Source organism: Conger conger, chromosome 19 (assembly GCF_963514075.1).
Source record: "Conger conger chromosome 19, fConCon1.1, whole genome shotgun sequence".
NCBI lineage: Eukaryota > Metazoa > Chordata > Actinopteri > Anguilliformes > Congridae > Conger > Conger conger.
This window is the reverse complement of record NC_083778.1, coordinates 1,245,879-1,269,081: the sequence shown is the minus strand read 5'-3', so window position 1 is coordinate 1,269,081 and position 23,203 is coordinate 1,245,879. Positions and strand designations below refer to the sequence as shown.

Below are 23,203 nucleotides of genomic sequence, written 5' to 3'. Positions count from 1 at the left end.
AAACCTTCTCTCTGTCTAACTATCTTCAAAAGGAGTCGATAGATCTACACACAGCTCTTGAACTTGTAGACAACTGTGAAAATCACTATAAAATTATACGGTCAGATGAGGAGTTCCTTAACATGGATAAATTAGCAACAGACCTGTCAAAGATGGCAGGACCAAATACATGTGACAGGTGGGACATTAGGACACAAGTCTACCATCAGTCACCTGGTTTACCTGGACAAAGGGGATACGTCACTTTACCTGTGCTATCGTTACCTGCCTTTCGGTTGTGCAGAAGGGAAGCCAAGCAGTGCGGAAATCAAACTGCGAAGTATCTTTTTCTCGTGGTTATTGGTGTAATGTATTAAGAATTGTAAATTTGTGCAGCCTGGATACTTTTCGTCAAGTAAGTCTCTGTGTCAGATTCATAAGTAAAACTAGAACATGGAAGGAATAGTGGAGATGGATGAAGACTGTAATGTGTGACAGACCTGAAACATTTTACTATGCAGGTGGTCAGTCTTTTACCACATCAATCAGACATCCAGCATCCAGTCATCACCTGTGCCCTGATACTACAGACCCCACTGAAACCTTACATTCTGGTCAGGAAACACAAACCTGCCAACCCTAAGGCTCATCAGGTTTCATCCTGCTTTTCGTTGCTGTGATAGAGGAGTAAAAAGAGAGGGATGAGACTAATGTGGACAAAGAAAGAATGCCGATGGACAGAGTAGTAAACTAAGAGAGAAAGAGCTTTTCCTCATTTCACTGCATAGAGCCATAATCACTAATTCTATTTAGTTAAGGTCACACAGAACACCGCACTACTCACCCCAGTCTCTGTAGTTTACAGTTTGGACTCATCAGTCCAGCACAGAGCAGCTTCACTCCTGAATCTCCCAGGTTATTGTAGCTGAGGTCCAGATCTCTCAGGGGTGAGTTTGATGACTGGAGAGCTGAGGCCACAATTTCACATGACTCCTCACTTAGGGCACAGCTGTTCAGTCTGTAAAGAAGAATGAATACATTATAGAATAAAAAGGTTAGGTAGGATGTAAAAGATAACATCTTTCAGAGTGGACAGTGATTTAGTTTGCAATGCTGTGGGACATTTGGCACGGCTAATGGTAAGATGTAAAATATAACACACATCTGTCATAGTGGCCAGGGAGTTTGCTTTCTTTCCTTTTGGTTTTCTTGGCACCCCTGCTTTAATTTTATGCTGTAGCTGTACCCAAGTACAAGTGATTCCGTTTGTGTACCTGTATTTGCGTGTCTTTAGTTGTGAGGCGTGGCAGAACTTTCAGACTTTTACCCAGACACCTTGCAAACTATGAGAACCAACCCAACGGAACTTGACCGGGCTGACCGGGATTCGAACCCAGAACCTCCTTGCTGTGAGGCAATGCCATTTCCCTCACATCTCCAAATCTCTCCATAAAACCTTCGCTCTGTCTAACTATCTTCAAAAGGAGTTGATAGATCTACACACAGCTCTTGAACTTGTAGACAACTGTGAAAATCACTTTAAAATAATACGGTCAGATGAGGAGTTCCTTAACATGGATACATTAGCAACAGACCTGTCAAAGATGGCAGGACCAAATACATGTGACAGGTGGGACATTAGGACATGAGAGTCTTCCCTCAGTCACCTGGTTTACCTAGACAAAGGGGATACGTCACTTTACCTGTGCTATTGTTACCTGTCTTGCGGTTGTGCAGAAGGTAAGCCAAGCAGTGCGGAGATCAAGTATCTTATTCTCGTGGTTATTGGTGTAATGTATTAAGAATTGTAAATTTGTGCAGTCTGGATACTTTTCGTCAAGTAAGTCTCTGTGTCAGATTCATAAGTAAAACTAGAACATGGAAGGCTTATAGTTCGACAGCGTTGTTCATAGTTTCCCATGTTTTACGTTTCAAGCGCAGCACTGAGTGGATGGCGATTCGATGCAGGCGGAGATATCGAAACGGGGTAAGCGGTTTGTTCCGTCCCATTCTAGGTGAACATAAGCTTGCCCTGTGGTTTAGGTTTGTGTGTCAAAAATGAGGTTCTGATTTCTTCTTTATTTTCTTTTTAAATTATTGGGGTTGGGGCTCGCTGATGTGTTGGTGGAGCTAGCAGTGTTGACCTGGGAGCTTGGCTGATGTGTCAGTGGAGCTAGCAGTGTTGACCTGGGAGCTTGGCTGATGTGTCGGTGGAGCTAGCAGTGTTGACCTGGGAGCTTGGCTGATGTGTTGGTGGAGCTAGCAGTGTTGACCTGGAAGCTTGGCTGATGTGTCAGTGGAGCTAGCAGTGTTGACCTGGGAGCTTGGCTGATGTGTCGGTGGAGCTAGCAGTGTTGACCTGGGAGCTTGGCTGATGTGTCGGTGGAGCTAGCAGTGCTGACCTGGGAGCTTGGCTGATGTGTCGGTGGAGCTAGCAGTGTTGACCTGGGAGCTTGGCTGATGTGTCAGTGGGGCTAGCAGTGTTGACCTGGGAGCTTGGCTGATGTGTCGGTGGAGCTAGCAGTGTTGACCTGGGAGCTTGGCTGATGTGTCGGTGGAGCTAGCAGTGTTGACCTGGGAGCTTGGCTGATGTGTCGGTGGAGCTAGCAGTGTTGACCTGGGAGCTTGGCTGATGTGTTGGTGGAGCTAGCAGTGTTGACCTGGGAGCTTGGCTGATGTGTCAGTGGAGCTAGCAGTGTTGACCTGGGAGCTTGGCATGGAGTGTTGACTGTCAGGCGAGGCTGTCTTTCTTGGGCGAGTTGTGGCCTTGATGTGAGCTACCTTTGCAGGATAGTATTTATTTTTATTTTTATTATTCCTGGACAATGATTGTCATCCTTGCCTTGCTCAGTTAGGTAACTGCGTGGGATGGCAATGAAGGCGACCATTGTTGCGCATGTGATTCTGACAATGTGCGCTCTCAGCTGGTCATCCTGTGTGGTGAAACTCCCACAAATGGACTAATTGAGCAACCACCGTCTCGCTTTTTCCCAAACTCTCTCAGCCAAACAAGCTGGGTGCATTCTCAGCCTCTGTTTTAAAAAACTGATTCACAATCTCGAAGAACGCTCATTCAGATTTTGTTGCTTCCGCTGACTCAGAGGACTTTGGCGAGACAGATGTTTAGTTCTTTTGCTTTTAATATCAGGAAATGTGCAACCAAATCCTGGCCCCGTGTTGAACTGTAGCACCCCAGCTGATTTTAAATGTAGGTCCAGTCTCGGCGTTATTCATTTGAATGTATGCAATTTACTTCCGAAATTACACATGATCTATGGATGCTGATCTTATTGTGTTATTAGAAACATTTTAAATATTTTAAATCACCATATTTCTAATAACGGCTACAATGTTTTCTGTACCGACTGACCCAAGAGAGGGGGTGGTATAGCGTCATACTTTCCAAATCTGTTTGCAAACATTTACATTTTTTGAAATAGCTCAAGAATATTGTATTTCTGTTGTTGGTTGCTATAGACCCCCTTCTGCCACCAATGATAGTCTATCCAATGTACTATAGCAAAATGACTTAAAAAGTAAAAAAAACCTTTTTCCAAAATATAAATTAAATTAAGTTTATTTAAAAGAAAAGGAAAAGAAGCTAAGAGACTAAGCTAAGTTGCAGCGTAATGGCCTGTAGTGTAGTGGTTAAGGTGAATGACTGGGACACACAAGGTCAGTGGTTCTAATCCCGGTGTAGCCACAATAAGATGTTGGGCCCTTGAGCAAGGCCTTAACCCTACATTGCTCCAGGGGAGGATTGTCTACTGCTTAGTCTAATCAACTGTCGCTCTGGATAAGAGCGTCCGCCAAATGCCAATAATGTAATGTAATGTAAGCTGAGAAGCTAACATAACCAGGCCAAGGAAAGAAGACCAAGGCAAAAAAAAAAGAGCAAAAAGAAAGGGAAGGACTAAAAACCCAAAAGACTACAAGAGGAACAAAATAGAAGGCAGACCTGACAGAAGACAGAGATTTATTGTTAATTAAAAAAAGAGGAAAATTCAGCCCAGAAAATGCTTTAGAAGATTAAGAAGCAGCAAAACTCCAGTTTGTGGATTTGTACTAAAATATAAAATATATTTATACATACATACAAACAGTACTGTACTTAGCCAAGCAATACTTTATTAAATATATGTTCATTTATTTGTGTGTGTTACTATAAAAGAACACATTTGAGATTTCCAAATATTTATTTTCCAAAATATTAAATTTTACAGATACATTTTTGTATTTCATTTGAAAAAGTAAGATGTTGCTGTTATCAATTGACTACCTTTTACATAAAAACTTGATGAAGGCTGTCAGAAGCAAGTTCTCCAACATGCTTGGAACAACCTCCCTGCTGATTGTCTTATAGAACTGCAGGACAGCATCTCAGCATCTGTTGCAGTTTTTCAGGGTGCTCACCAAAAATATTGATTTGATTCAGTTTTTAACTATTCTGCCAAATTACTAAAATGTAACGTAAAATGTGGAGGGAGGGAGGAACTGAGGAGAGAACTGTCAGGGGTCAGAGAGCAGCTGCAGGACAGAGACAAGGCCATAGAGAGCCTGAGGGAGCAGCTGCTCTCCATCACTGCCCCTGCTCTTGCCCCTGCTCATGCCCCTGCTCCTGCCCCTACCCCTGCACCTGCTCCTGCCCCTGGCACTGCCCACACCGACACACAGCACCTCACACCCTCACAGACCGAGCCCAGCCAGGAGAACAAGACACCTGCCCCACACACCCGAAAGAACACAAACCCTCAAACACAAGATACAAACTCACCCATACAAACAGATTGCACAAAAAGACACAGAGGTGCAAACAAGGAGCAGTTTTTTCCTGGCCAAAAAGTACCAAAGATTTGGTGTCCCAGAACCAAGGATGCACTTCGGATTCTGTCCGAGCCTGATTTCAGCTCCTCCAAACACATCATCATCCACACAGGCACAAATGACCTGAGGGAAGAGCAGGAGAGGGTGGGGGCTCTGCTCAGGAGAGTGGCAGAGAGGGCCTCAGAGAGCTTCCCCAACTCCAAAATCACCATCTCAGCCCTCCTGCCCCGCAGGGACTTCCACCCCCTCACTATACATCTCCAGAGGCTGCGCTCTGCTACCCAACATGCACCTGGCTCATCACCCCACCATCGGACCCTGGGACCTGCACGACCAGGTGCACCTCTTCAAGTCAGCAGTCGGGGAGTTCGCCAAGACGCTGAAAGACGTGGCACTCAGGAGACGCTCTGGCAACAAAAGAAGAGTCTCCAGCACCGCCCAGCAGAGCCCTCCTGCACCGCCCAGGACCCCCCTCACCACCCAGCCCACCTCAGACACATCACACCCAACAAAGGACCGGGATACCAACCTCACCCAGCCCACCTGAATGCACCACCCCAACCAAGCACACTACCCCCACCACCCCAACCAAGCACACTACCCCCACCAGCCCAACCAAGCACACTACCCCCACCAGCCCAACCAAGCACACTACCCCCACCACCCCAACCAAGCACACTGCCCCCACCACCCCAACCAAGCACACTGCCCCCACCAGCCCAACCAAGCACACTGCCCCCACCAGCCCAACCAAGCACACTACCCCCACCACCCCAACCAAGCACACTACCCCCACCAGCCCAACCAAGCACACTACCCCCACCAGCCCAACCAAGCACACTACCCCCACCAGCCCAACCAAGCACACTGCCCCCACCAGCCCAACCAAGCACACTGCCTCTCACAGACCCACCAGCCCAACCAAGCACACTGCCTCTCACAGACCCACCAGCCCAACCAAGCACACTGCCTCTCACAGACCCACCAGCCCAACCAAGCACACTGCCTCTCACAAACCCACCAGCCCAACCAAGCACACTGCCTCTCACAGACCCACCAGCCCAGCCAAGCACACTGCCTCTCACTGACCCACCAGCCCAACCAAGCACACTGCCTCTCACAAACCCACCAGCCCAACCAAGTACACTGCCTCTCACAGACCCACCAGCCCAACCAAGCACACTGCCTCTCACAGACCCACCAGCCCAGCCCCGGCCCGACTCACCCCCCCAGGACCCCGCCCCACAACACAGCCCACACAGCTACGCTGAAGCCCTGCGAGGCCCAAATGACTCTGAGTACATGGGTGAGATCAAACAGCTGCTCATGTACATCTGTACAAAGCATGGATAGAGGGGAAAAAATGTAAATAAAATAAAAATATGTTTCTATTTTATAATAAATGCATATTGTCATATTCTTTAAATACATATATATTGTTGATAAAGACGGAGTTAAAAAGGTTTATATCCCTTCAGCCTGAATAAAATACATTGTTTCTTTTCTATATTGTTTGTCTCATCCAAAACAATTGTAATCATTAACAGTTACCACAGTATGAAATCTATTTAGATTAGCGTGTGGAATATCCAGGGACTGAGCTCTTCAATTTTTGGTTCAAAGAGCCAGGCCCTGGAATTCAAAGAAAATATAAAAATATTTACAAAATTATTTTACAAGAGACATGCTGTCTTGAAGGTGCTGTCACTCACTGTCCCACAGATTACAAAGAAATGATTGTGCCCTCACAAAAACTAAATACCATCACTCAAGACTCAAGACTCGAGACTCAGGGGGACTAATAATCTGGTATAAATCTGAACTACAAAAACTAATTGAGCCCATCAAAAAAGGAAAAAATTACTTATGGTTGAAAATCAAAAAATAATTTTCAACCAAAAGATGTGTTTCTCTGTGCAGTCTAAATTCCTCCTTCAGAGTCCCCTTATTTCTGTGAAGAAATGTTCCCCAACCTGCAGAAAGAATCAAGTCATTTCCAGGCCCAGGGGAATGTACTCATCTGTTGGCCATTCAAAACAGAGATATATGGACTGAACACTTCAAAACACTTTAAAACAATACACCTCAACACAGCATCAGAACAAAACCACATCCAACAGAAGTTACAATCACTAGAATTGGCAATAAAAGAACCAAAACCCACTGGATTCCTCCATTACTGGACAGGAGCTACTGGAGAAACTGCAGGTCCTCAAACCCAAAAAAGCATCTGGACCTGATGGCATCTTAAATGAGATGCTAAAACACACCAGAGTCAAATTTCACAGGCTATTCTAAAATGATTTAACTTAGTTCTGAGCGTGGGTTACTTCCCTGAGATCTGGAATCAAGGGCTTATCACCCTAATCTTTAAAAGTGGAGATAAATTGGATCCCAACAATTACCGAAGCATTTGTGTGAACAGTAATCTGGGGAAGGCTGGCTGTAGCATTATGAATACAAGACTTACAGACTTTCTAAATGAGCACAATGTCCTGAGTAAATTTCAAATTGGATTCTTACCAAAACACCACACAGCTGATCATATTAACAACCCTACACCGAATAGAAAAATATGTTAACCAAAATAAAACCAAAAATTTAGCTTGCTGTCATAAATTTCCAAAAAGAATTTGATTCAATCTGCCACATTTGCTGATTCTACAAACTTCTTGAAAGCGGTGTAGGGGGTAAAACGTATGATATTGTTAACTCAATGTACACAGGCAATAAGTGCGGCATATAAATTGGCAACCAAAGAACAGACTTTTTCATCCAGGAGCATGGAGTGAGACAGGGCTGCAACCTAAGCCCAACTCTATTCAATATCTATATTAATGAATTAAGTCCCTGGTCTCATGCTACAGGACAAAGAGGTGAAACTCCTACTCTACACAGATGACCTGGTTCTGCTGTCGCCCACAGCACAGGGCTTACAGCAGGGCCTGGATCTGCTAGAGAAATACCGTCAGACCTGGGCCCTGACGGTAAACGTGAAAAAGTCAAAGATAATGATTTTCCAAAAAAGATCCAGATCTCAGAGAATTGCATATAACTTCAGAATAGGGACAAACCACATAGAACACTGCACAAACTAGAACTATTTAGGCCTAAATATAAAATGTTCCGGAAATTTCAACATGGCAATAAATGAACTGAAAGAGAAGGCATGTAGGGCACTCTATGCCATAAAGAAAAAGATCAGCATTGAAATCCCAATCAGAATTAATATTTGTTAAAAAATATTAGAATCTAATTGAGCCAATTGCCCCCTATGGCAGTGAAGCGTGGGGTCCACTTACAAAGCAAGATTTTGCTCAATGGGACAAACACCCAACTGAAACCCTGCATGCAGAGTTTTGTAAGAACATTTTACAAGTACAATGGAAAACAGCAAACAATGCATGCAGGGCAGAATTATGCCAATATCCATTATTAATCAAAATACAAAAGAGGGCAATACAGTTTTGGCAACATTTCAAAAACAGCGACCCCCACTCATACCATCACAAAGCCCTCAATGCCAAGAGCTGAGCCCAGAGAAGAGTCCCCTCAACCAGCTGGTCCTGAGGCTCAGTCACTAACCCCCACTAACACCATCCAGCCCTGAGGCTCAGTCACTAACCCCCACTAACACCATCCAGCCCTGAGGCTCAGTTCACTAACCCCCACTAACACCATCCAGCCCTGAGGCTCAGTCACTAACCCCCACTAACACCATCCAGCCCTGAGGCTCAGTCACTAACCCCCACTAACACCATCCAGCCCTGAGGCTCAGTTCACTAACCCCCACTAACACCATCCAGCCCTGAGGCTCAGTCACTAACCCCACTAACACCATCCAGCCCTGAGGCTCAGTTCACTAACCCCCACTAACACCATCCAGCCCTGAGGCTCAGTCACTAACCCCCACTAACACCATCCAGCCCTGAGGCTCAGTCACTAACCCCCACTAACACCTTCCAGCCCTGAGGCTCAGTCACTAACCCCCACTAACACCATCCAGCCCTGAGGCTCAGTCACTAACCCCCAATAACACCATCCAGCCCTGAGGCTCAGTCACTAACCCCCACTAACACCATCCAGCCCTGAGGCTCAGTCACTAACCCCACTAACACCATCCAGCCCTGAGGCTCAGTTCACTAACCCCACTAACACCATCAGGACAGCTCCATACCAAAATAACCAATTAGAATCAACCAAATTATAAAGCAACAAAAACAAAATTACATTACTGACCGGAATATTCAAACACAAAATCAAAACAAATTAGAATGCTATCTGGCCCAAGAAAGACAATACACTGTGGCAGATTATCTGACCACAGTGAAGAATTATAAACTCAGGAAAACCCTGACTAAGTACAGAGAGCACAGCCCAGCAATAGAGACAGCAGACCTGTGCTCCCACTGTGACAAACAGGACACACGCACACACCCCACACACACACACACACACACACACACACACACACACACCATACACACACACACACACACACACACAAACACACACACACACACACACACACAAACACACACACACACACACACACACACACAAACACACACACACACACACACAGACCTGGCTGCCCAGAGAAGAGAGGCTGTGCTCCCACTGTGACAAACAGGACATGGAGACACACACACACACACACACACACACACACACACACCCCACCTCTCTTCACAGAATCTCCATTTTGCAGAAATAAATTATAAGACTAATTACTCTAATCATGATGAGCCATCATCCTCACTTTTTTCTCAACTGACTTTACTGTCCATTTGTGATATGAAGATTCAAATAGCATGCTCTTTCAGCTACAAATATTTGCCTCACCAAGAATCCCTGCTAAAACCTTTCCAAGATCTATTCTGTCTTAATTCACAGGTTCACAAACACACTAGATATACCAACAATATTCATCTCCCTCTCTTTCACTCCTCTCCACTACTCGTCCTTATTCGAATCATCAGCACCTATGTGTGGGAGATGGTGGGTGTTTTTAAAAAACACTGAAACTAAATAAAAACTTGCTGAGATTACAGAACCTGGAATCCCCCCTTTCTCCCCCCTAAAACCTTTCACTTTCAACAAATTCATCATTTATTTGACAGTTGATCTTTGGAAATAATAATCGTAAATTAAATTAAACAAAATATATAAGTGAGGAGTCGTTGCATTTGATACTGCTTATGTTCTGGGTTCAGAACATTAAATGAGGGCACATTGGAAATTATCATCAAATTTTCAGCTGCCTGACAATTGTATTGCACTTTATTCTGACTAGAATGATAAAGTATGAAAATATGCTGTCAGTAATCTACATGAATACTGACATAATACTCACATGGCCTTCCTGCAGTTCCTGACTACTGGTACCAGTCTGTGATGACCTGCTGCTGATGTGTTGTAGGTCTTCAAGTCAAACTTATCCAGGATCTCCTCTGACATCAGTAACACAAAGGCCAGAGCTGAACATTGGTGGGGTTCCAGCTTTTTATCAGAGAGTTTTCCTGATCTCAGAGAATTCTGGATTTCCTCCACTGCAGAGTTGTCATTCAGTTCATTTAGACAGTGGAACAGATTGATGGTCCTCTCTGCAGAAGATTCGGATTTGATCTTCTTCTTAATGTACTGGACTGTTTCTTTAATGCTCTCTGATCTGCTTCCTGTCTGTGTCTGTGGGTCTGGTACAGGGGATCTGCTTCCTGTCTGTGTCAGTAGTCCTCCTAAGAGGGGTTGAATGGAGTCCAGAGAGAGGCCGAGAAAGAATCGGAGGAAAAGGTCCAGGTGTCCGTTCTTACTCCCTAAGGCCTGATCCACTGCAGTCTCATGTAACTCAGACAGCTGCACTCTGCCACTGCGAGGTTTTGATTCTTCTGCTCTGAGCACATTTCTGTTCTCATTTACACATGAATGAAACACAAACAAGGCAGCCAGATACTCCTGAATGCTCAGATGCACAAAGCAGTAGACCTTCTCCTGACCCAACCCACGCTCCTCTTTAAAGATCTCTGTGCACACCCCAGAGTACACTGAAGCTTCACTGACATCAATGCCACCGTCTCTCAGGTCCTCTTTATAGAATATCAGATTGCCCTTTTCCAGCTGTACAAAAGCCAGCTGCCCCAGTTTCAGGGTGATTTCTGTGGCTGATGCTGACATCTTTGTGTTTGTTTCATCAGAGCCACGATACTTCAGATTCTTCACTTTAGTCTGAATGAGCAGGAAGTGTGTGTACATTTCAGTCAGAGTTTTGGGCAGATCTCCACTCTCTACTTTACCCAACATTGTCTCCAGAACAGTAGCAGAAATCCAACAGAAGACTGGTATGTGACACATGATGTTGAGACTCCTGGATGACTGGATGTGTGATATGATTCTGCTGGCCTGGTTCTGATCTCTGATTCTCTTTCTGAAGTACTCCTTCTTCTGTGGGTCATTGAACCCTCGTACCTCTGTCACCTGGTGGATGCACTCAGGAGGTATCTGATTGGCTGCTGCAGGTCGGGAGGTGATCCAGAGGAGAGCAGAGGGAAGCAGATTCCCCTTAATGAGGTTGGTCAGCAGCACATCCACTGATGATGACTTTGTTATATCACAGCAGATCTCATTGCTTTGGAAATGTAGAGGAAGTCGACACTCATCCAGACCATCAAAGATAAACACAACTTTGACATCATCACCTTCAACACTTTTGATCTCTTTCAGTTGTGGAAAGTAGTGCTGCAGAAGTTGCATCAGACTGAATGCTCCTTCCTTCTTCAGATTCAGATCTCGGAAAGGAAGAGTGAAGATGAAATCAACGTCCTGATTGGCTTTTCCTTCTGCCCAGTCCAGAATGAACTTCTGCACAGAGACGGTTTTCCCAATGCCAGCGATGCCCTTTGTAAGCACAGTTCTGATGTGTTTCTCATGTCCAGGTAAAGGCTTAAAGATGTCATTGCAGAGGATTGGAGTCTCCTGGGTGGTTTGTCTCTTGGATGCTGTCTCAATCTGTCTGACCTCGTGCTCATTATTGACCCCCCCACTTCCCCCCTCTGTGATGTAGAGCTCTGTATAGATCTCATTGAGGAGAGTTGTGTGGCCCTGCACTGCTAAACCTTCAAATATGTATTCAAACTTCTTCTTCAGATGGGTTTTCAGTTCCTGCTGGGCTCTTTTAATGGATTCATCTGAAGAGAGGAAATATGAGATATAATTCTGTTTAAAATAAGATTAAAGTTTACAATTCAATAAAAGATTAAGAAGAAAAGCAGTTTTCACAGTATTTTACACACATCAGTGTTACAAACCTTTAACAGTGTAACACACCTCTCTCACAATATTAGAGACCTATCAATGATAATCAATCACAAATAAAACAAATGAGCAAAAAGTACATACTGCTGCACTTGTAAAATAAGAATGAACACCTTCAAATACTGTCAAAGGTCACATGGTCATTTTAAAATCTATTCTGCCCTGAATATGAACTCAGGACAGTCTGTCTGATGGGACAGTGCTTTAGTTACTGCACAAACTCAGGACAGTCTGTCTGATGGGACAGTGCTTTAGTTACTGCACAAACTCAGGACAGTCTGTCTGATGGGACAGTGCTTTAGTTACTGCACAAACTCAGGGCAGTCTGTTACTGACTTTTGAGCACAAAGTTCCTGGATTGATTCCCCTTCAGAGACATTTAATCTTCTGTGCAATCACTACTTGAGGCTATAATTTCATTTAAATGCCATTGTGAACATGTTGTTCATGATGTTTTCGAGATTATCAAGGTAAAGCATTATCATGAAAGTGTGAATTCTATAAATCAGAACATTGCACTGCGAGATCTGTTTGCTAAACTCATGTCAGTACTCTAATGGACACACAGTAGCAATGAGAGAGAACTTACTGTGCTGCTCATCTCTCTCCAGTGAGTCAGCGAGATCCTTCTGCTTCATGTTCCTCAGGATGTGGAGTGTGATCTTCAGAGACCTCTCACTCCCACAGGTCTCCAGCATCTTCTCAACAATGTACAGGACTTCAGGATCCTCCTGCTGTCTCTCACTGCATTCTGGGTAATCATGGCTTTGATGACTCTTGAACGATTCCTTCATCTTCATGAACTTCTCCAGCACAGAAGGATCTTCAGACAGAGTCTTAAAGCATTCTGGGCAGTCCTGACTCAGATGGCTCTGAAACAGTTTCAACTTTCCATTCTTCTTCAGCCTCAACAGAGTATGCAGGAGAGACTGAAATAAACACATGAAGAGGTATAGCCACAATAAGATCCACACAGCCGTTGGGCTCTTGAGCAAGGCCCTTAACCCTGCATTGCTCCAGGGGAGGATTGTCTCCTGCTTAGTCTCATCAACTGTACGTCACTCTGGATAAGAGCATCTGCCAAATGCCAATAATGTAATGTAATGTAATGTAATGATTATCTAATCAGCCAATTGTGTGGCAGCAGCGCAATGCATACATTAATGTAGACTGGGGTCAGGAGCTTCAGTTAATGTTCACATCAACCATCAGAATGGGGAAAAAATGTGATCGAAGTGACTGTGGAATGATTGTTGGTGGAAGAGAGGGAGGTTTGAGTATCTCAGAAACTGCTGATACCCTGGGATTTTCATGCACACTAATCTCTAGAGTTTGCAAGGAATGGTGCAAAAAACAAAACTCCAATGGCAGCAGACCGAAAGGCCTTGTTAATGAGAGACGTCAGAGGAGAATGGCCAGACAAGTCAAAACTGACATGAAGGTGACAGTAACACAGATAACCACACATTACAACAGTGGTACGCAGAAGAGCATCTCTGAACACAAAATGCTTCATAACTCCCAGTGGATAGGCTACAGCAGAAGAAGTCTAAAAAATAAGTGTAATAAATACCTAATAAAGTGCTCAGTGAGTGTACTGTATATTCAAATTAAATGGACTACACAAAGAAAACGGCATAATCAATTGAAAACAATTAGGAAGAAAATCTGATCTCACACCTGTTTTGGGAAAGACAGTTTCTCTGGTATCTTCTCTTCTGAAGAGAGCTGCACCCTGTAAAGAAAACATGGAGACAGAGCTTCCAGTTAAACTCAATCAATCAATTTTTATTTGTATCACGCTTTTAACAAAGGGGCTTTGTCGCAAAGCAGCTTTCCAGAGAACTGGCCCCCAAGAGTACACCTAGGGCAACAGTGGCAAGGAAAAACTCCCTGGCTAATAGGAAGAAACCTTGAGCAGAACCTGACTCAGTGGGGGAACCCATCTGCCTCTGGTTGACACAGGTTTATTATTAAAATGGTTGTGAATATTAGCAGATATATTGTAGTGAACTCTCCTCTGGAGTTGAGTGGAGGACCCACTGTCTGAGAGATGAGAAATATGTGATCGGCTTTGAAATTAACCTATTATTAATTTTTAATTAATGATCTATATGTTATGTTCAAACATATGGGAAAAATATATTTATATACCCTCACTTCTGTTTCACCAGAGTATTAAAATGAGGTAACAAGCATGCAATATCCCTTTGTCAACCATCAGCATGGGAAAAGCCAAGGAACTGTCAATTCAGAAGGCACAGGTGATAATTGACCATCCCTTAAGAAAAATACGTTAATTATACTAAAAGTACTTTTAAAGGATAGTATTCTTTTAGTTTACTTTTGGCATACTTTCAAGAACTAAACTTTACTTATAGAACATATTCGTATCCTTTTTAAAAAAAATTGTATTCCTTGCATCACACCAGATACTTTAAAGTATTCAAAACTATACTTATAAATATTTCAGTAAGTTTACTTTATAAATAGAAAGTATACTGCATAAACACTTTTAAGTGTTCTAAAGTCCACTTGCAAGTAGTTCAGTAAGTATACTTAAATGAAAGTGAACTACCCAGATACTTTGAAGCATTCAAAAGTATACTTGTAGTTAACTTTAAAGCAGCGCTTCACAACTCCAGTCCAGGACCCACTTGCCAGAAAATTTTTGATGTAACCAGGAACACACACACATCTGATTTAACTAATCAAGGGCATTTTTTAGTGACTTGATTGGTTCAGTCATTAAATCAGGTGTGTAAGTTCCTGGGTGCAACAAAAACCTCCTGGAAAGTGGGTCCCAAGGACTGGAGTTGAGAAACACTGCTTTAAAGTAAATCAAATATACTTAAAACAATTTAGTCTACTTAGTACAAAAACAAGTATAGAACAAGTAAACTAGGAGTATAGTTAACGTTTTCTCCAAAAAAGTGTACTTGAAAATATACTATTTTTCAAAAGGGATAAGATGAGTGGCGGCTGGTATAACTGGGCTAACAGGGCTAAGCCCTCCCTATCTTTTGAAGAAAGAAAAACGGGGAAAGAAGTTTTTTTTTATTATCCTTGTGTAGGTCTTGTTTCTCATCTTATTTCATATTTCAGTTTTTTACAAACAAGTTTGTGCTCAATTTTCAAAATCTTAGACACAACACTCAAAATGTTAAGCATTTGTAACACAGCCTGTTTGCCTGTTCAAAACATGCATTGTTCCTTCATATCTTTGAAGAAAACTTGCACTTCCACACTATTGTTTAAAATAACTCATTTATCGTGAAATACTATAGGAACATTTGTTTAGATCACCTACACAAAAGATACCTATAGCTTCACTGTTTAGCTGTTTTTACACTTCTTTAATATTGCAGTTAGAACACATGATACATGTTTCAAAATGGTTATTTTTGTGGTTCTAAATAAAGGTAATAATGGACGCAGTAGAAGAGAGTGGAATCATTTAACAAAATCAGAATACTGTAAAATATATAATTACAACATACTGTGGGTTTGTTTCACAGTTTTTGTTGCAATTGTAAAGAAGCCTTTAGAGTTACTTTTTTTTTCACTTTTCACACAGTACAAGAGCACTTTATGTGGACCAAACTGCTCAATTTAATCTGAAGGTCTGTGTGAGACACGCATCTTCAATTTGATGTCCATTTGAGGCGTGTGAATAGTGCTGAATTAATGAAATGGCGGCACAAATATGAACAAATATGTACTTCACTAATCATCTGTTTTCTAAGATGTCTTTGGAGGAAAAACTCAAAACAAAGAGATTGAGGACCAAACCAGGTGCAGCTTCGGCAACAGGACAAACAACAAAATCGTAGGTTTTGTGATTCTTAGTTTGAATAAACAGACTGGCTAGCTAAGAACGAGTGTAGCTAAGAAGCTTTTCTGCTTCTCATGTTTGCTTTTAGGAGTAGACATGGCATGGACTCGGCAAGGCATTACAGATTTGAAACATTTATTGGAGAACACTTGGAAGCATGATATTTGGAAGCTGATATTGGAAATAGCATCAAGCTGTCAATGCTGGGTAAAGCTACCATAGCGTGTCAGCTTGATGGAGGTAGTTAATTGTAACTCTGTATAGAGACATAGCCGATCATTTGTCTAAACACACTAAGTTACCCGTGTAGTTACCAGTAAGTTACCCGAGACAAGTTCAAATGAGCTGCTTGACTGTAGCTATGTTCACCGTTTATGGAAAATAACTGGCTGATGAAATATGGAAGGCAACATTTGTGGCTGTGCAAACTGAGATGACAGACAAAGTTATGGACTGAATTCCCACTGGTGCCAGCCATCCTGAAAATGATATGAGCTCAAGGTATTGTAAGGAGCTTTGAATAAAAGTATTCATGAAATGGCATATATACAAATGCAATGCTGGAGCGCGAGCTATTGATAGGTTTAAGACTTTTAGTTTTCAGCCCCCCATCCAGTATCACCACCAAGGTCCACTGCATAGGATGGCATCTCCATACCAACAAACTCAAACATTATTTACCATCAATGGAACAATTCATTCAACAAAGTACCAGGAAATCTTATCAGAAAATCTGGTGGCTGAGACTTGGCCGTAGGTAGATTTCCCAGTGGGACAATGACTCCAAACATACATACAAATCCACACAGAAATGCTTCAGTGAAAACAGCATCCATGTTCTGCAAAGGCCATCTCAGTCTCCAGACTTAAAGCCTGTGGTCTGGGGTCCGTACGGGCAAACCCAAGGTTATCAAGGATTCTGAAAGGTTCTGCCTGCAGGAATGGTCAAAAATCCCTCCAAATGTGATCTCTAACCATATCACACATCATGGAAAAGGGCTGTCATGTTTGCCAGGGGTGTTTGCATAAAGTATTAAACCAGGAGTGGCAATAATCGTGGAAATATTAGAAATATGTAATACTTCAGTTGATTCCAATCATTAATAAAGCACAATACACATGTTGGAAAAAAAGGTTTACGTCAATAACTATTATTTTAAGAACATATTAATCATGGAGCTCACTGTAACTGCTTAACATTTAGTGTTGTGATCAGGGGGACTGACTCGCCACGCCCTGGTGTTAGTTTGAACCTGTTTAATTACCTTTGATCCCCTGTGACCTCTCCTCTGAAGTCGAGTGGAGGATCCATTGAACGATCACTCTTCATAGACAGACAGCTGGGTACAGGTGACCCTGCTCTTTCTACCTGGACCCTGTGAACAAAACATGGAGACAGAGCTTCCAGTTAAACTCACCCTCTGACTGCAGCTCTAACTCACAGCACATTAAATATCTGAGTCGTGCATTTATACCTCTTTCTGTCAGTGCTGAGGGTTCCACCTTTGCTCTCTGGCTCCTCTGAGAGACTCATTTTAGAAACAGCGCCCCCTATCTCAGGAGACTGGAACACGTCAGACCAGACTAGACCACATGTGGGTTCTGACCCAAATCAGCCAACCTGTAAACACACAAAATGAGAACACACTGAACACACATATAGACACACTAATACAAACAGACAAGCACATACACAATATAGCACAGTGTTGACATGTAGCAGTCTGGAATTTAAATGGTCCATAAACCTACACTCCACATCCATCCATCCATGAGCTAATACACTCACTTCTGGTCAGGGTCACGGGGGTGCTGGAGCCTATCCCAGCATGCACTGGGTGAGAGGCAGGAAAACACCATGGACAGGTTGCAAATCCATCACAGAGCAACATACTATACAGTCACCTCAGTAATGTGGGACCATTGATAATGTTGAAGAAGTGTTTCTTTATAATAAAAATAATTCCAGTGCTCAGCTATACATTGACTGTCTGACACGCAGAATGTATTTTATTAATGACTCAACCAAAATTACACATTTACATTTATACATTTATTGAGTGAAATTAGGCATCACAATTATTGCCCCCTTGCATTCAGGATGTTATACACCCTCCCCTTGCAAGGATAATGTCTTTGAGACTGGAGAACACATGGGGAGGGATCTTAGACCCTTCCTCCATCCACAATCTTTCCAGATCTTTGATATTTTCATGTGTGATTACCCAGATTTTGGGTCAAATGTCCTGGTACTTGGGTAGAGTTCATAATGCTATTACTATTAACAAGGGCCCCAGGACCAGTGGGAGCAAAACAGCCCCAAGACTTTAACGATCCACTATCGTATCTACCCCAGGTATGATGCTCTTTTCTGTATATTAATCCTTAAATCAACACCAAACCTATGCCCAGCCAAAGAGCTCTAATGTCATATCATCTGACCACAGTAGACAAGGCCATTAAGGAAATAGCTGCTTTTTTCATTGCTCCCAATAAAGCCATTCATCCTGAATCAATTCCAAATAGTCTTTTGGCATGGAGGCAGTGCCTAATAGTAGAAATTATAAAATTCTTGATTGTAGCAATTAATTGTAGATTTGGAAACTTGGTGACCTGAAGATGGAACCAAGTTGTGTAATTCTGTAACTCTGGCCACTGGATTCTTGCTCACTGTACCATCTACCTACCTGTGGATGTGGATGAGATACACTAGCCCCCTCTACTGGTGCATAGCATACACTAGCGCCCTCTACTGGTGCATAGCATACACTAGCACCCTCTACTGGTGCATAGCATACACTAGCCCCCTCTACTGGTGCATAACATACACTAGCCCCCTCTACTGGTGCATAGCATACACTAGCCCCCTCTACTGGTGCATAACATACACTAGCCCCCTCTACTGGTGCATAACATACACTAGCCCCCTCTACTGGTGCATAGCATACACTAGCCCTCTACTGGTGCATAGCATACACTACTGCCCTTTACTGGTGCATAGCATACACTAGCCCCCTCTACTGGTGCATAGCATACACTAGCACTCTCTACTGGTGCATAGCATACACTAGCACCCTCTACTGGTGAATAACATACACTAGCCCTCTACTGGTGCATAGCATACACTAGCACCCTCTACTGGTGCATAGCATACACTAGCCCCCTCTACTGGTGCATAGCATACACTAGCCCTCTACTGGTGCATAGCATACACTAGCCCCCTCTACTGGTGCATAGCATATGCTATTCCTTAATCCCCTCCTAGTAGTAAATGAAATATATCATGAATCATTCATTAATTCATTCATTGTCCTAACCCGCTTATCCTGAACAGGGTCACAGGGGGGCTGGAGCCTATCCCAGCATACATTGGGCAAAAGGCAGGAATACACCCTGGACAGGTCGCCAGTCCATCACAGGGCACACACACCATTCACTCACACACTCATACCCACAGGCAATTTAGACTCTCCAATCAGCCTAACCTGCATGTCTTTGGACTGTGGGAGGAAACCCACAGAAACACGGGGAGAACATGCAAACTCCGCACAGAGAGGCCCTGGCCGACAGGGATTTGAACCCAGGACCTCCTTGCTGTGAGGCGGCAGTGCTACCCACTGCACCATCCGTGCCGCCAACTATATCATATATGTGAACACCAACCAATTGTTTATTTTAATTTGAGAGTTAGTTTCCTTAAAAACATTTTAACTTTCATTTATCCATTCGGCCCATGATTTAGTTTAGTTTTTAATGATATTTATATGTTCACAACAATTCTTCATTTTTGTGGCTCAGGCTGTTCATATTTATGAACCGTCATATTTATGAAGTGCGGTGTTGTCTGAAAAGTAGTTACCATGGAGATAAGGGCACAACTCCTGGATCCTCGGGGAGTTCATGTTACACTTTTACACAAAAATATTTCAATTATTACATGAATATTTTAATAGCATCCAGGTCACATGACCCATTGATTCCGAACCAAAGTCAATTAATTCTACTCTTCCTACCATATTAGGCCACACATTGTTGTATTGCCAATATATCCTTATTGTGTAGTAGATTAGAAAATAGTAATTTCTTTCCCCCCCCCCTCCTGCAGGTCTTTGGATGTTCTTCTGGGATCATGTGTGACTTCCTGGATGAGTTTTCACTGTGCCCTTGGAGGAATTTTAGCAGGCCAGCCACTCCCAGGAAGATTGCCCACTGCTTCAAGTGTTCTCCATTTGGAGATAATGGCACTCTCTGTAGTTAGGAGTCCCAGAGCCTTAGAAATGGCTGTGTAACCCTTTCCAGACCTGATAAATCTCCTAATTTCTTAACTTTCAATATACACTCAGTGACCACTTTATTAGGTATTTATTAGACTTGTTTTTGAAGACTTCTACTGCTGTAGCCTATCCACTTAAGAGTTATGATGCGTTGTGTGTTCAGAGATGCTCTTCTGCATACCACTGTGGGAATTTGTATAACTGTCACCTTCCTGTCAGTTTTGGCCTTTCTGTCTGCAGAACTGCTGCTCACTGGACACCATTCTTTTCAAACTCTAGAGACTAGTGTGCATGAAAATCTCAGGATATACATTTTTTCCCCATTCTGAAGGTTGATGTGAACATTAACTGAAGCTCCTGACCCGTATCTCCATGATTGTATGCATTGCACTACTGCCACATAATTAGCTGATTTAATAATGAATAAGTAGGTGTCATGAAGTAAAAATGTTCCTAATAAAGTGCTCAGTGAGTGTATATATATTTTTAAGACACTAAGTAGTGCATATTGACAATAAAAAGATGTGTGCCCTGAATGGGGTTCATAGTAGTATTATATGCTTTTGGTCACTATTACTTTTCCATTAACAGAACAGAATTATATTTTTTCAATTACAATATTTAATAAAATATTAAGAAGCACTTGTCAACAAAAAGGTGTGCCCTTTCTGGGAATTTGGGAGTATTGGAATAATGTTTGGTTAATATTGGTTTTAAGTTAGTGGGTCATGTGACTTTGAAGCAATTAAAAAATCTATTTTCAACCTAAATATTTATTTGGGGCGGCAATGAGAGAGGTGTTTGGGTGGGACCATTGTGGGCCCAGGGCTGATGATGTCCCATGGTATTATAGGCTGTTCTGTTCTTGAGGGCGCATAGAGAGGAGGTCACAGTCGAGAGGCTACAACACCATCGGGCCTTGTACAGAACTGTGTTGGAGAAACCTGCCAGGGAGGTCAAGCTTGAGGTAGGCAGGAGAGGGGTGCAGTGGCATTTTCGACCACTAGAGGACTCTAACAGATCAAAGGATTTAAACTCTGGCTCTGTGCTCAAGACCTTCTTTTGTGTTCGGATATGTAATAAGTACCATCTAGTTTTTTAGATTGGAACAAGGCTTCATGATATCCTCAAAAGCAGAAAAATGAACACAACAAAAAAGTGCTACGTCTATGATGTGATGGATCAGATATGACCCAGCAGATATAATATGGCATGTAGCATTATTTCATAACCGCTTTTCAGACAACACCGCACCGTCCCTAAATAAGAGCAGTCCTGAAATGAAGAATTGTTGCGAACATTTACATATTATTAAAAACTAAATCATGGGCCTAATGGACAAATAAAAGGTTGAGCTTGATGTTGGAAGGTCCCACCTCATAACACACTTCTGGAATTTGTTACCATCGTAATTACGAAGCTATTGACGATATTTTTCCGTAATATTAAAAGTGAGACGAAAGATCAAACAAAGCGTTGTGCTTTGAAATAGGCATTTTGAGCAATGTGGCGTGTTTTCTTGACCGCTATTAAACTCCGAAAATCGAATATAAAACTTTACCGCAGCGTTCACCTTTAGGCTACCGATACAAAATTACATTCACTTAAATTAAATCCACGGATGTTATCATTTGCTGAAATTAAATCATCAAACCAATACGTAGGCAAAGCTACTGAATTTACGCCGCAGTTATTTGAAAGAAATTCCCGTTTGTGTCAAAACGTAGCATTGCTTGGCTGTGACTTACGTAATATATCCAACGATCCAAAATAGAAATAAAACATGAAATATATTGAAAAAAACGGAAGGAATCTTTTTTTAATTACTTTTTGTTTTTGTCCACATGGGATTTTTTAAAATAACCTAGCATACACCTTGCCTAAATCGCACTATTTTATTGACAGTTTCCGGTTGAGTGAATTAAGCGTGTTATTGCGATTCAACTAACATTCTACTTCAAATTCCCAATCCTCCCCAAACCCCTTAACTTTGAGCTTCTATTCTCTCCATCCCACTGCACACAGGCTACTTACTCCGTACTTTTATTCAATTTTATTTCTTCTTTTACCGCCTCTTCTTCTTCTTTATCCTCCGCGTTCAAAATGACGATGAGCTTGAAATACTTTAAGTTTCTCTTCTGCATTCCCCCCACTGGCTCAAGGAGGCTTTGCTACTTTTTATTGCTGAATCATTTATTGTGTTTATTATTCAGAAGAGAACATTTTAACATACAGGTTACATGTATTTGGTATTCTTAACAACTCGAGAATTATAACCTTTTCATGTTGGGACTTAAAGTAGGGCAGATCGCAGATGGTTGTCACACTGCTTATAGATTTTGGTATCAAAATGTTCAGTTTTGGCGTTTACCCAAATGGTCATTTAATGAATAAGCCACACATCATTGGGTTTAATGGAATTTAAAAGTTAAATTCCAACTCATTGATGTTTTTTTTCTATACTTCTAAGTTAATTAATTAAACCATTATCCACATTGAGGCGGCACGGATGGTGCAGTGGGTAGCACTGCCGCCTCACAGCAAGGAGGTCCTGGGTTCGAATCCCCGTCGGCCGGGGCCTCTCTGTGCAGAGTTTGCATGTTCTCCCCGTGTCTGCGTGGGTTTCCTCCGGGTACTCCGGTTTCCTCCCACAGTCCAAAGACATGCACGTTAGGCTGATTGGAGAGTCCAAATGACTGATGTGTGTGCCCTGTGATAGACTGGTGACCTGTCCAGGGTGTATTCCTGCCTTTCACCCAATGTATGCTGGGATAGGCTCCAGCCCCCTGCAACCCTGTTCAGGATAAGCGGATTAGGATAATGAATGAAAACTGTTTTATTGGGCTGGTTGTCACATAGGGACAGGTTGTCTTTGCCAGTGGAAGTGGGGGGTTTTATTTGTAAAGGGCATTTTTGATATTTTGGTTGGGTCTGAGGGGCACCAACCATTTGTTTCTTTTAATTAGAGAGTTTGTTTCCT

The 23,203-nt window shown here is 42.6% G+C and overlaps 1 long non-coding RNA gene and 1 pseudogene across 1 annotated transcript in view; one reads left to right on the top strand and one right to left on the bottom strand.

Annotated features, from left to right (window-relative positions):
- The window catches only part of LOC133118958 (NACHT, LRR and PYD domains-containing protein 3-like), a 734,314-nt pseudogene that overhangs the window by 511,792 nt on the left and 199,319 nt on the right, over nt 1-23,203 (bottom strand).
- LOC133118983 (uncharacterized) overlaps nt 1-23,203 on the top strand; it is a 150,219-nt gene that overhangs the window by 73,819 nt on the left and 53,197 nt on the right. The window lies entirely within an intron of this gene.